At 42.0% G+C, this 12903-nt stretch overlaps 1 protein-coding gene across 8 annotated transcripts in view; it reads right to left on the bottom strand.

The window, feature by feature from the left end:
• LOC134349198 (teneurin-2-like) overlaps nucleotides 1–12903 on the bottom strand; it is a 3136038-nt gene that overhangs the window by 537898 nt on the left and 2585237 nt on the right. The window contains exon 1 of one of the 8 annotated variants that reach the window (XM_063053176.1): nucleotides 10280–10300. The exons of the other annotated variants lie outside the window; for them this stretch is intronic. The gene's annotated coding sequence lies outside the window, so the exon portion shown is untranslated. Of the gene's footprint in view, nucleotides 1–10279; nucleotides 10301–12903 lie in introns of those variants that run through there. 8 annotated transcript variants of the gene reach the window in all.

The following is a 12903-nucleotide window of genomic DNA, read 5'->3' as shown; positions in this document are numbered from 1 at the left end:
ATACTGGAAATACCCATTTGGTCAGGCAGCACGCGTGGAGAGAGAACACCAATCAATGCGTTATGTCAGTGGTCATTTTGAAGAAATACAGTGATCACAAATGTCTTCTCTATCCAGAGAACTGTTAGGCCTTCTGAGAATTTAAAAAGACCATTGAATCAAAATTAGATCCTTTGGCCCATCAAGTCTGCTCCACCATTCAATCACGGCTGATTTATTTTCCCTCTCAAACAATTAAAACTCGATAACTTGGAGGCTGATAGATTCTTAATTAGTGAGGGTGTCAAATTAGTAACCTTTGATATCCTTACTAAACATGAACCTATCATTTTCCAAGTTTAATATCCCAATGACTTGGCCTCCACAGCCATTTGTGGCAACACATTTCACAGATCCACTGGCTAAAGAAATTGCTCCTCATCTCTATTATAAAGGGACATCCTTCTATTCTGAGAGTCTGTGACTTCTGCTTTTACACCTTTCCACTAAAGGAAACATCCTCTCCACATACACCACATCTGGGCTTTTCAATATTTGATAGGTTTCAATGAGATCACCCCCAACAAACCACCCCCCAACCCCCATTCCTCTAAACTCCATTGAGTACAGCACTAACGCCATCAAACACTCCTCATATGTTAAACCTTTAATTCCTGGGATTATTCTCTTAAAACTCCTCCAGCTCCTCTGCAATGTCAGCACATCCTTTCTTAGATACGGGGCCCAAAATTCCTCACAATACTCCCAATGTGGTCCGACAAATGCCTTATAATGCTTCATTATTACATCCTTACTTTTATATTTTAGCCCTCTTGAAATGAATGCTAACATAACATTTGCCTTCCTTACTACTGACTCAACCAGCAAGTGAACATTTTTGGAATCTTGCACGAAAACTCCCAAGTCCCTTTGCACCTTTGATTTCTGAATTTGTCCCCTGTTTAGAAAAGAGTCTGTGCCTTTTGTTCGTTCTACCAAGGTGCATGACCATACACTTCCCTTACTAGCTCATCTTTCTGTTAGTCCTGACGAAGGGTCTCGGCCCGAAACATCGACTGTACCTCTTCCTAAAGATGCTGCCTGGCCTGCTACATTCACCAGCATTGTGTGTGTGTTGCTTGAAATTCCAGCATCTGCAGATTTCCTCATGTTTGCATTTCCCTACATTTGTTGGGCATGTGGCCAAGTGGTAAAGGCATTCGTCTAGTGACCTGAAGGTCGCTAGTTCGAGCCTCAGCTGTGGCAGCGTGTTTGTGTCCTTGAGCAAGGCAGTTAACCACACATTACTCTAGTGTCTGTGCGAGGAGTGGCGCCCCACACAGACTTCCAATCTGTGCCGTGTAAGGCATGAAAATGCCCGACGCAGGCCTCTCATGGTCTGACTTGACATTCCCTCCCTCCCCTCCTCCCTACATGGTATTCCATTGTCATTTCTTTGCCCACTCTCCTAACATATTTATTTATATAGTTTATTTAGAGATACAGCACGATAACTGGCCCTTTCAGCACTATGATCCCACGTTTGCATAATTACTTCTTAACTTACAAACCCGTAAGTCTTTGGAATGTGGGAGGAAACCAGAGCACCAAGAGGAAACCCACACAGTTATGCGGAGAATGTACAAGTTCCTTACAGGCAGATTGAACGCGGGTTGCTGCGCTGCAGTAGCATTAAGCTAATCACTCCACTATCACGCTGCCCTACACACTGCCCAAGTTCTTTTGCAGAGTCCCATCTTCCCCAACACTATCTGCCTTGTCAACTATCTTGTATCAGCTGCAAACTTGGCCACCAAGACAACAGATCAAATCCTGTGTACATTATGTGAAAAGTAGTTGTGCCAACACCGACTCCTGAAAAATACCACAAGTCAGTGGCAGCCAACCAGAAAAGGCCCCCTTTATTTCAACTATTTGCCTCATGCCAGTCGGCAAATACGTATCTAGCTTGCTTTGTTTTCATTTTGGAATTCCAGCATCTCCAGTTCTTTAATGTTTGAGTAAACTTATCTGTTATGCTTTCGAAAGACAGTCCATCAACACTTACTGATCTGGATAAAAAAAAAATCAATCGCCAAGAAACTGTACTTTTGCAAAAGTTTAGAAATATGAATTATTTTCATAATGCTCATCAACCCATCTATAATTGGCCATTTTATCAGCCAGAGCAACAGGATATTCCCAAGATCTCCCATCTTGAGCAAAGTCAGCTGATCACTGACTGGGAAACTCCAATCCCATGGGTCCCACTCCAGTCTCCCAATTACCGTGGCATGATGCCCCAATAGGCACATCATAGCCGGCCCCATGCCTACCCCTGCCATTCAAGGACGACTCGAAATAGAACCAAATGTAGCTTCAGTGACCTTTTCCCTTGAAAACCATTGCATTAAGATCTCCTGCCATGGTGGGAGATTGTGAAGTCATAGTCATAGTCATACTTTATTGATCCTGAGGGAAATTGGTTTTTGTTACAGTTGCACCAACCAAGAATAGAGTATAAATAAAGCAATATAAAACCATAAATAATTAAGTAGTAATATGTAAATGCCAGGAAGTAAGTCCAGGACCAGCCTATTGGCTCAGGGTGTCTGACCCTCCAAGGGAGGAGTTGTAAAGTTTGATGGCCACAGGCAGGAATGACTTCCTATGACGCTCAGTGTTGCATCTTGGTGGAATGAGAATTCGGTAGAAGTGAACGTGTATCAAGCATAACTCTGGTAGTCTCACACATTTTATGTGTTGGCCTAGGGTTTGTGATTTAACCACACATTGCATTTTATGCCTGGTGGAAAATTATTCCTCGCACCTTGAGGGAGAGGCAAGGTCTGCCCACATCTCATAGATTTAACACTTATTGTCTTGTGGAAAGGATGTTCTAGTCCATTACTCTCCAGACAGAAGACAAGAACAAGTCTAGGTTTCAACAAATAATCCAGATATTGAAGAAAATTAAAACTATAAAGGCATTAAACATAATCCCACACAAGGAGTTTAGAAGAGCCACCTGTCACATATTTGGAATACATGTAATCAATTCTATTTTCTTCTGAAGACTAACCAGTACATAGCTCACCCATGGGCATTAATTTTAAAAGGTGAACACTAAATTAGTCACCAAATGTCCCAGTAAAGCAGAATGTGTTTGATTTTTTTTCAAACACTTTGCATTGTGTGATAAATGTTTTAGTTATATTTAGCAATCTCTCAAACAGTACTTATTACTCAGTTACCTAAAATAATAAATTTTACAGATTTTTAAGAGCAAATGCCCTTGGCATTTTTGAATAGGAATTAGACTAGTGCAATACAGTTTTGCTCTGTAAAAATAATACATGACTAACATAGCACAATTGCTGAATACATCAAATCACACACTATCTGCTTCTTTTTTTCTACTTTTACTCAAGACAAGAAAATGCTAATCTGAGGCAGCTATGTCAATTGCATTCTGCAAAATAATAAAAATATAGTTTAATGTACTGTTATGTTCTTGTTGGAGGCATTTAGCTTTCAGACGACAGTCAACAATGGGGATGAGAGGAATAAATTAGAGGTCAATGAGAAAGAAGCCACAAAATACCATTCCTAATCCCCAATCTCATGTTCTAATAGCCTGAATTACCTGACAGGATCCCAAAAACTTTAGGATGCAGACTCATACATAATTACACCATGCTGTGGCTTTGGGGAAATAGATCTCATGCAAAACCTTGGATTTTTGCAAATACAATAGGGTCTTTTAGGAGCCTCTTAGATGACGTACATGAAGTTAGAAAACCAGAGGGCTATGCACTAGGGAAATTCTAGGCAGTTTCTAGAGTAGGCAGCACATGGTGGGCGGAAGGGCTTGTAATATGCTGTAGATTTCTGTTCTATGTATGCTCTTTTATGTGTTTAATGAACCTTGTGTTGTTATGTGTTATTTAGTGAACCAATCTACTCCATGGAAAAGCACAACACATAGTTTTACTTAGCTATGAACAACCTATCAAGGAAAATGACAAATGAAATACTAACCAAGATGTGATAGACCCAATTACTTCAAAGAAATTCTGATCAACGGCATTGGTGAAAATGTTTTAAAAATCTTGCTGAGATCATCAGAAGTTTACTCCAAGATGAATGCTGATGGCTAAATGGTCTGACACGAAGGTAAGGAAGGACAAGTCTCAGACGGAGTGGGTTCTTCATGCCAGTGTTATATTTACCCAAGAAATGAAACCTAAGAACTATAGAATTACAGTGTGGGTGAAATTTGAAGAAAGACCTGATTGATCATCTGCCCTTAAGGAGCGTGTACATTCTCCCCTTTGAACACATTGGTTTTCTTCAGGTACTCCAGTTTCCTCCCACACTCCAAAGGCTTACCGGTGTAGACTAGTTGGTCATTATAAGTTGTCTTGTGATTAGACTAGAGTTAAATCAGGGGTTGCTGGCTGCATGGTTCAAAAGGCTGGAAGGGCCTATTCCGTGCTGTATCTCAATAAATAAACAAGTAAATAAAAAGTTCCTGCAGCTTTCTTTTTCCATCAGAATATTTTGATTTGCAAATGAGCAAATAAATGTTGTGTATTTGATATTTTAATAATACTTGAGTAATCTTCTATATATATTGTTTAATTAAGAAGTCTTGTTTGGTTAAATAATTAATTATGGGTTATATGTAAAAATACATTAATTGCATACATCATCACACTGCCACTTGACACATGTTCGCCTCACTTAAAGTAAACTCAAAGGTGTACCCACATTTCTTGGACTCCCGTGTTTCTTTGAATTAGTTTAATGTTTTGAAGCTACAAAACATAACATTGGCAGTTAGGTATTTCAAAACAAACCCAAGACAGCTACTGATCTGTTAAAATGAGGCGAGATGTTCAAAATAAAATAAACACTGTGAGGAGCTTTCAAACTTAAATGAACCAGCCCAGCTTGTGGAGAAAAATCGAGTTTAAAAAAAAGGCAGTGAACAGAAGAATTCATGGTTCATGAAGAGAAATGGAGGAATTCATGGGTTCATAAAGTGTGAGTACTGGGTGATAATAACCATTAAAAAAGCAGGTTACATCAGAAAGATTGATGTGTTTGATTACACAATGGATGATTGGCTGATGTATACCAAGCTACTGGAACAGTACTTTGAAGTAAATGAAATAGGCATTTTTGCTAAGTTCATTAGGTTTAAAGGCATACAGTTTGCTTCAAATGTTGACTGCTCCAACCAACCCATCAGAAATTAGCTTTGCTGCTATTGCTAAGATGATACAGCAACACTTAGGCTGCGTCCACACTAGACCGGATAATTTTGAAAACGTTGGTTTCACGTAAAAAAGATAGGCGTCCACACCAGGTGTTTTTGGAAATATCTCCGTCCGCATTAAAACGGATATTTGGGTGAATCTCCTCCTACTGGGCATGTGCAGGACACACAGAAAACAAGCGAAGAGGAAACGGTATACGGTGCGCGTTTGTCCAGTTACAGACTAGAAAAACTTAAAAGGAAATTGCCAAACGAAAGACTTGGTGCGCATTTGTCCAGAAACATTTCCTACAGACATAGTTTCTTCACCGATGAAAGGGACGACAGCTACAACTAAATGCAATAAGGCTTGTTACTTGGCAAAAGTGAAATTTGCTGTTACCTCATTTGTTTGCCTTTACTTTGCCATGTCTTTGTGTATTACTTTCCTGTATTTAACATGTGCAATAAAACAAGTTACTGGGCAAAAGTGACAATTGCATCTATTGAATGTTTGCACAAGCAATACATTAATAAAGCACCTTGTTAAATGTGTAAGGGGGTTTTGACTTTTATTTTACTGCGGAGGCTAATTAAAATGGGGTCTTTGTTATGTTAATTTGGGGAATGCGGCTTTGTTGTGTTAAACGCTGAGAAAGTTTGCGCTAGTAGCTTGTTTTTGTTTAGAGGGTGATAAGAGGGTGCTATTAACCAATTGGGATGGTTGTTATGTTTTTGGTGTATTTGAAGATACTGTATGTGCGGGGTTTTGGGGGAGAAAGCAGGAGAAAGCGGGAGAGCGAGACAAAGGATGGACGAGGTGCTGTGATGTCCGCTAACGGGGTTGGACCCTGAGGAGGGCGTTCGGCGAGGAGACGGAGACGGACTCGTGTGGAGCGTCTGGTCAACCACCGTTGTTGGTCCCAGGCGGCCGGGCGAGGTGGTCCGAGGGGGTCGCAGGGTGAAGAAGAAGGTCCTTGAGCTCCAACTGTTTTGTGCACGAAGAGATTGAACTTTGATAAGTGTGGCGCCTTTTATTTTCCTTTTATATTTATTCTCTCTTAATTATATAATTCCAGTAATATCCATAAATTGTAAATCATTTAATTGCATCTGGTGTATTGTCGGTTATTTGGGCGGGGTGGGGTACATCACACAGCATCCACACCAACGAATTATCCAGTTTGGCGGGGCCGAGGCTGTTTCCCTAGACGACAGCGAGCCGAGCGACCCTGAAGGTGACTGGGGGGGGGGGTTATAAATGTATAAAACATGTCTGCATCAGTGTTATCTTGTATTTCCATACAATGTTACATTAGGCTGTTACACATCTATTGTCAGCTATTGTTGTGGTTTTGGAGGCTGCGTTCAAGAAAACAATGAAATGCCGCACTGCCGCCACCATCTGTTCTGGCACGTCATGACAGCGGTTTTAAAAATAGCCGGTTACCCCGTACACACTACGCCGGATAGTGAGCGTTTTCAGATTCATTCACTCCGGAGAGCGTTTCTGAAACGCTCCGTTTTCGGGGAAGGAAAATGTTTCAATGTGGATGGAGGGTCAAAACGAAGAGAAAAAGCTTCGGTTACGGATTTATCCGGTCTAGCGTGGACGTAGCCTTAGAACCAAAGCCATTGTTGATTTCAGGTTTGACTTTAGGTTTGGTTGTCAGGTTGTTGACTTTAGGTTTGATTAGCAGAATTTAAATGAAGGGGAATCAATCTCAGCATACGTTTGAGCAGATTGTTTGAGCATTGTTAGTTTGGTAAAGGGCTTAATGATGCACTAAGAGACCACTTAGTTGGTGGAATCTTATAGGAAAGCATTTTAAATGGTTCCTAACTAAAGCACAACAAACATTCAAACAAGCAGTGGAAATTGCTGTTCAATGGAGATATGAAAACAGAAGTTCTGTCAGATAATGTTGTGAAAGGGGAAACCAGGAGGATCATAAAGGGAGCAATGGAAGGATTGTTAAGAGAATACTCCATTAAACTAACTGGACCTTCCCAAGATCAGGAAAAACAAAGTAGAAGAAGAAAATGAAGAGAAGATATGGACAGAAAGAATGTGAACGAGAAAGAGAATGGTGTGAAAGAGTAGGAATGTGAGAAAGAAAAAGTGATCAATGAAGATCCAGAGTGAGAAAAGGACAAGGGAAGTGTCCAGAGTGATCATAACCACTTCCTGCAGACCCAGAGTCAACACCAACAACCACCACAGAGGAGACCCCAGACCTGAAATTGTTTCATAGCCACAAGTCTCATCTGCCAGGTAGAATGATTCCCCCCTCCCTCGAGAGGAAAGATCCCACATGAGGAAAAAATCCTCCACAGTGATTAAATCTTCAGGCCTGAATGAGACAATTTAAAAATTTACTGTGCTGTGGATGTCTGTATATAGTAGTTGTACTGCGTATATAGTTGAGATGCATTCTACATTGAGTTAGAGTTCATAATTAAGCAGGGAGGGGTGTTGGGTATTTAATTTTTCAATATTTGAGTAACCATATGTGTATATATATGTATGTTTAATTAAGCATTCTTGTTTGTTTAAATAAATAACTATGGATTACAAGTAAAAATACATCAATTGCATACATCATCACACCATCATGTGATACATATGCACCTTGCTTAAAGTAAACTTGAAGTTACACCTGCAACACACCTATGTTTCTTTAAATTAGTTGAAGTTACAAAACTAACGGTATTTCATTGCTTTAAAGAAACCAACCCCAAGACAAAGTTGCACCATTATTGAAAAGCAGATCTATTACGGCTAAACAATAGAGTCTGGTTACACTGAAGTTAAACTTCATGTTCAATTCCATTCCACAAAGCAGATGAAACCAATTTCCTATCACGTCTACTTGCAGTAATGGCTCCTATGTGTATTACACATATGCATAGAATTTAATGAAAGCAAACAGATTGCGTCCAAAAGAACAATCAGAAAATCTACCTTGCCTCAAATCTCGTTCTCTACTACATACCCACCAGCCCTGCTGCTTGCATTTTGCCTCAGCATTGTGAAAATGCAGTACTACTAGACTTCAGAATCCCATTTTTGCATAGAGACAAATAATCAAATGGAAGTCAATAAATCAGGTGGTTCATCAACAGTTTCCTATTCACCACAGATTTTATATTTTCTCACAATCTATAATGAGAAAATTGCAATAGACTTCACTAAGAAGTCCAGCATCAGCAAATTGGATTTATTTTCCCTGAAACTACGCTCATTAATAGCTGAGATGAATGATTCTGAAAATACTAAAAGAAAACATACAGCAATGCTAATCACTGTCAGTGATCAATATAATATTCAATTACAAAGCCTGTCAACTAGTAAAACCCAGCTAACTAGGTCAATCAGGTCTTCTGCATCACTCATTTCCTGTAAAACACCCAGTCTCTACCAATTTTTGTACAGAATACATTGATTTGATATAAATTACATATTAGATGCAGGCATAGAGGTGGACAGAACCTAGCAGCTGGGATGTGAAGCAAAAGACTTTGATTAGATAAATGATTCTTATAATAACTTAAAGAAATGCATGTTTTAGGACAATATTCATGTTTAAGCAGGAAAAAGACGTAAGTTGTGTGAAATATTAGTACTTCACTGGAAAACCTAAGTGGCAACAGTGATACCCAAGCCAGGTAAATTACAATCCATGGTCAAAAATAGAGATATTGCTCCAAGCTTGATCTGCTGTTAGGTGCTGAATACTTTTCCCAGAGCAAATGTTAGCTCCATACAAAGGTCACAATTATCATGGACAATCATTTTGCACTCTTTCATCAACCAAGAAAAAAAGATGTTGTTAAGATCCCAGACATGAGTATTTCGATAGACAGGGACTCATTAGGCATAGTCAGCATAGCTTTGTGCGTGGTAGGTTACATCCAACTAATCTTATAGAGCTTTTTGAGGAAGTTACCATGTAAGTTGGTGAAGGCAAGGCAGTGGATATTGTCTACATGGACTTCAGCAGGGCATTTGACAAGGTCCCGCATAGGAGGTTGGTCAACAAGGTGGCATTCAAGATGAGGTAATAAATTGGATTAGACATTTGCTTTGAGGGAGAAGTCAGAGGGTGGTAGTAGATGGTTCCCTCTCTGACTGAAGGCCTGTGTCTAGTGGAGTGCCACAGGAGTTGGTGCTGGGTCCACTGTTGTTTGTCATCTATATCGATGATCTGGATGATTATCTGGTTAACTGGATCAGCTAATTTGTGGATGTCACCAAGACTGGGGGTGTAGTGGGCAGCGAGGAAGACTATAATAGCTTGCAGTGGGATCTGGAACAGCTGAAAAAATGGGCTGAAAAATGGCAGATGGAACTTAATGCAGACAAGTGTGAGGTGTTGCACTTAGGGGAGACTAATCAGGGTAGCTCTTACACAGTAAGTGGTAGGGCACTGAGAAATGTCATGGAACAGAGGGATATGGGGTTGTAGAGACAATTTTTGGCACATTGGCCTTCATAGATCAAACTACTAAGTGCAGGAGTTAGGATGTTACGTTGAAGTCAAGTCAAGTCAAGTCACTTTTTTATTGTCATTTCGACCATAACTGCTGGTACAATACACACTAGAAATGAGACAACGTTTTTCAGGACCATGGTGCTACATGAAACAATACAAAAACTACACTGAACTACGTAAAAAGAAGCACAAAAACTACACTAGACTACAGACCTACCCAGGACTGCATAAAGTGCACAAAACAGTGCAGGCATTACAATAAATAATAAACAAGACAATAGGCACAGTAGAGGGCAGTAGGTTGGTGTCGGTCCAGGCTCAGGGTATTGAGGAGTCCGATGGCTTGGGGGAAGAAACTGTTACATAGTCTGGTCGTGAGAGCCCGAATGCTTCGGTGCCTTTTGCCAGATGGCAGGAGGGAGAAGAGTTTGTATGAGGGGTGCATGGGTCCTTCATAATGATGTTTGCCTTACGGATGCAGCGTGTGGTGTAAATGTCTGTAATGGCGGGAAGACAGACCCCAATGATCTTCTCAGCTGACCTCACTATCCGCTGCAGGGTCTTGCGATCCGAGATGGTGCAATTTCCGAACCAGGCCGTGATGCAGCTGCTCAGGATGCTCTCAATACAACCTCTGTAGAATGTGGTGAGGATGGGGGGTGGGAGATGGACTTTTCTCAGCCTTCACAGAAAGTAGAGATGCTGCTGGGCTTTCTTTACTATGGAGCTGGTGTTGAGGGACCAGGTGAACACTAAGAAATTTGGTGCTCTTAACGATCTCTACAGAGGAGTCGTCGATGTTCAGCGGAGAGTAGTCGCTCCGTGTCCTTCTGAGGTCAACAACCATCTCTTTTGTTTTGTTCATATTCAGAGACAGGTTGTTGGCTCTGCACCAGTCCGTTAGCTGCTGCACCTCCTCTCTGTATGCTGACTCATCGTTCTTGCTGATGAGACCCACTACAGTCGTGTCATTGGCGACCTTGATGATGTGGTTCGAGCTGTGTGTTGCAGCACAGTCGTGGGTCAGCAGTGAACAGCAGTGGACTGAGCACACAGCCCTGGGGGGCCCCAGTGCTCAGTGTGATGGTGTTGGAGATGCTGCTTTCAATCCGTTCTGACTCTCAGTCAGGAAGTCTAGGATCCAATTGCAGAAGGAGGTGTTCAGGCCCAGTAGGCCCAGCTTTCCAAACAGATTCTGAGGAATGATTGTGTTGAATGCTGAACTGAAGTCTATGAACAGCATTCGAACATACGTGTCTTTTTTGTCCAGGTGGAGGGTGATGGCAATGGTATCATCTGTTGAACGGTTTGGATGGTACATGAACTGCAGGGGGTCCAGTGAGGAGGGCAGCAGGGTCTTGATGTGCCTATGACGAGCCTCTCAAAACACTTCATGATGATGGATGTGAGTGCAAAGGGACCGTAGTCATTGAGGCAGGACACTGAAGACTTCTTTGGCACGGGGACGATGGTGGAGGCCTTGAAGCACATTGGAACGACGCCGCTGCTCAGGGAGATGTTGAAGATGTCAGTGAGAATCTCTGCTAGCTGTTCTGCACATCCTCTAAGCACTCTGCCAGGAATATTGTCTGGTCCAGCAGCCTTCCATAGGTTGACCCTGCACAGGGTTCTCCTCATATCTGGCACATTAAGACACAGCTCCTGGTCATTTGATAAGATGATGGCGAAGAAGTTGGTGAGGGCTGCATACCATCGCAAACTTCAAAGTCAAACGTTGTGGTGCCAAGAACATCGCAGCCTCTTTCCCAGATGAGCTCAATCACTTTAATGCTAGGTTCGTTGTCGCTAACTCTGAGCCTCCAAGGAAAGCCACCTCTACAACCTACAACCTGGTCATCTCTGAGACTGAGGTACACAGATGCTTCCAACGAGTGGACAGTCGCAAGGCTGTGGGACCGGACGGCCTCCCAGGGCGAGTACTCAGGATGAGCGCAGCACAACTGGCAGGTGTGTTTACAGACATTTTTAATCTCTCCTTCTAGCAGTGTAGAGTGCCCTCCTGCTTCAAATTATCCACCATTGTCCCTGTACCAAAAAAGACTAAAGTAACATGCCTGAACAACTGGTGTCCTGTCACACTCATCTCAATAATAAGCAAATGCTTTGAGAGGCTAGTTAAGGATTACATCTGCATTTTGTTACCAAATAAACTGGACCCCCTACAATACATCTACCAACACAACCGATCTACAGACGACGCAATAGCGACAGCTCTACATACCGTCCTTACACATCTGGACAAGAAGGATGCTTATGTGAGAATGCTGTTTTTGGACTACAGTTCAGCAGTCAACATCATAGTTCCATCCATGCTCGGCAAGAAGCTTAGAGACCTTGGCCTTGATCTTGCCTTGTGCAGCTGGATCCTGGACTTCCTGAGAGACCAGCAGCAGGTGGTAAGAGTGGGTTCCCTCACCTCCAACCCTCTGATTCTCAATACAGGAGCCCCTCAGGGCTGTATACTGAATCCCCTCCTTTACTCCCAGTATACCCACCACCCACAGCTCCAATCTGCTAATTAAATTTGCCGATGACACTACATTGATTGGCCTTATCTCAAACAATAATGAGGTGGCCAACAGGGAAGAAGTCATCTCTCTGACACAGTGGTGTCAAGAAAACAACCTCTCCCTCAATGTTACAAAAACAAAGGAGCTGGTTGTGGATTACAGGAGGAATGAAGATGGGTTAACCCCTATTATCAACAATGGATCTGGGGACGAGTGGGTAAACAGCTTTAAGTTCTTCGGCATCCACATCACTGAGGACCTCAAGTGGTCTGTACACAATAGTTGTGTGGTGAAAAAGGCACAACAGCGCATCTTTCACCTCAGACGGTTGAGGAAGTTTGGTATGGGCCCCCAATTCCTAAGAATTTTCTACAGGGGTACAATTGAGAGCATCCTGACTGGCTGTATCACTGCCTGGTATGGGAACTGTAGCTCCCTTACCCGCAGGACTCTGCAGAGTGTTGCGGACAGCCCAGCACATCTGTAGTTGTGAACTTGCCATGTTTCTGGACACTTACAAGGACAGATGTGTAAAAAGGGCTTGTAGGATCATTGAGAACCCAAGTCACCCCAACCACAATCTATTCCAACTGCTATCATCTGGGAAACGGTATCACAGCATAAAAGGCAGGAC

The sequence above is a fragment of the Mobula hypostoma genome, chromosome 7 (assembly GCF_963921235.1).
Source record: "Mobula hypostoma chromosome 7, sMobHyp1.1, whole genome shotgun sequence".
NCBI classification, from domain to species: Eukaryota; Metazoa; Chordata; class Chondrichthyes; order Myliobatiformes; family Myliobatidae; genus Mobula; species Mobula hypostoma.
This window is presented reverse-complemented; position numbering and strand designations above follow the sequence as displayed.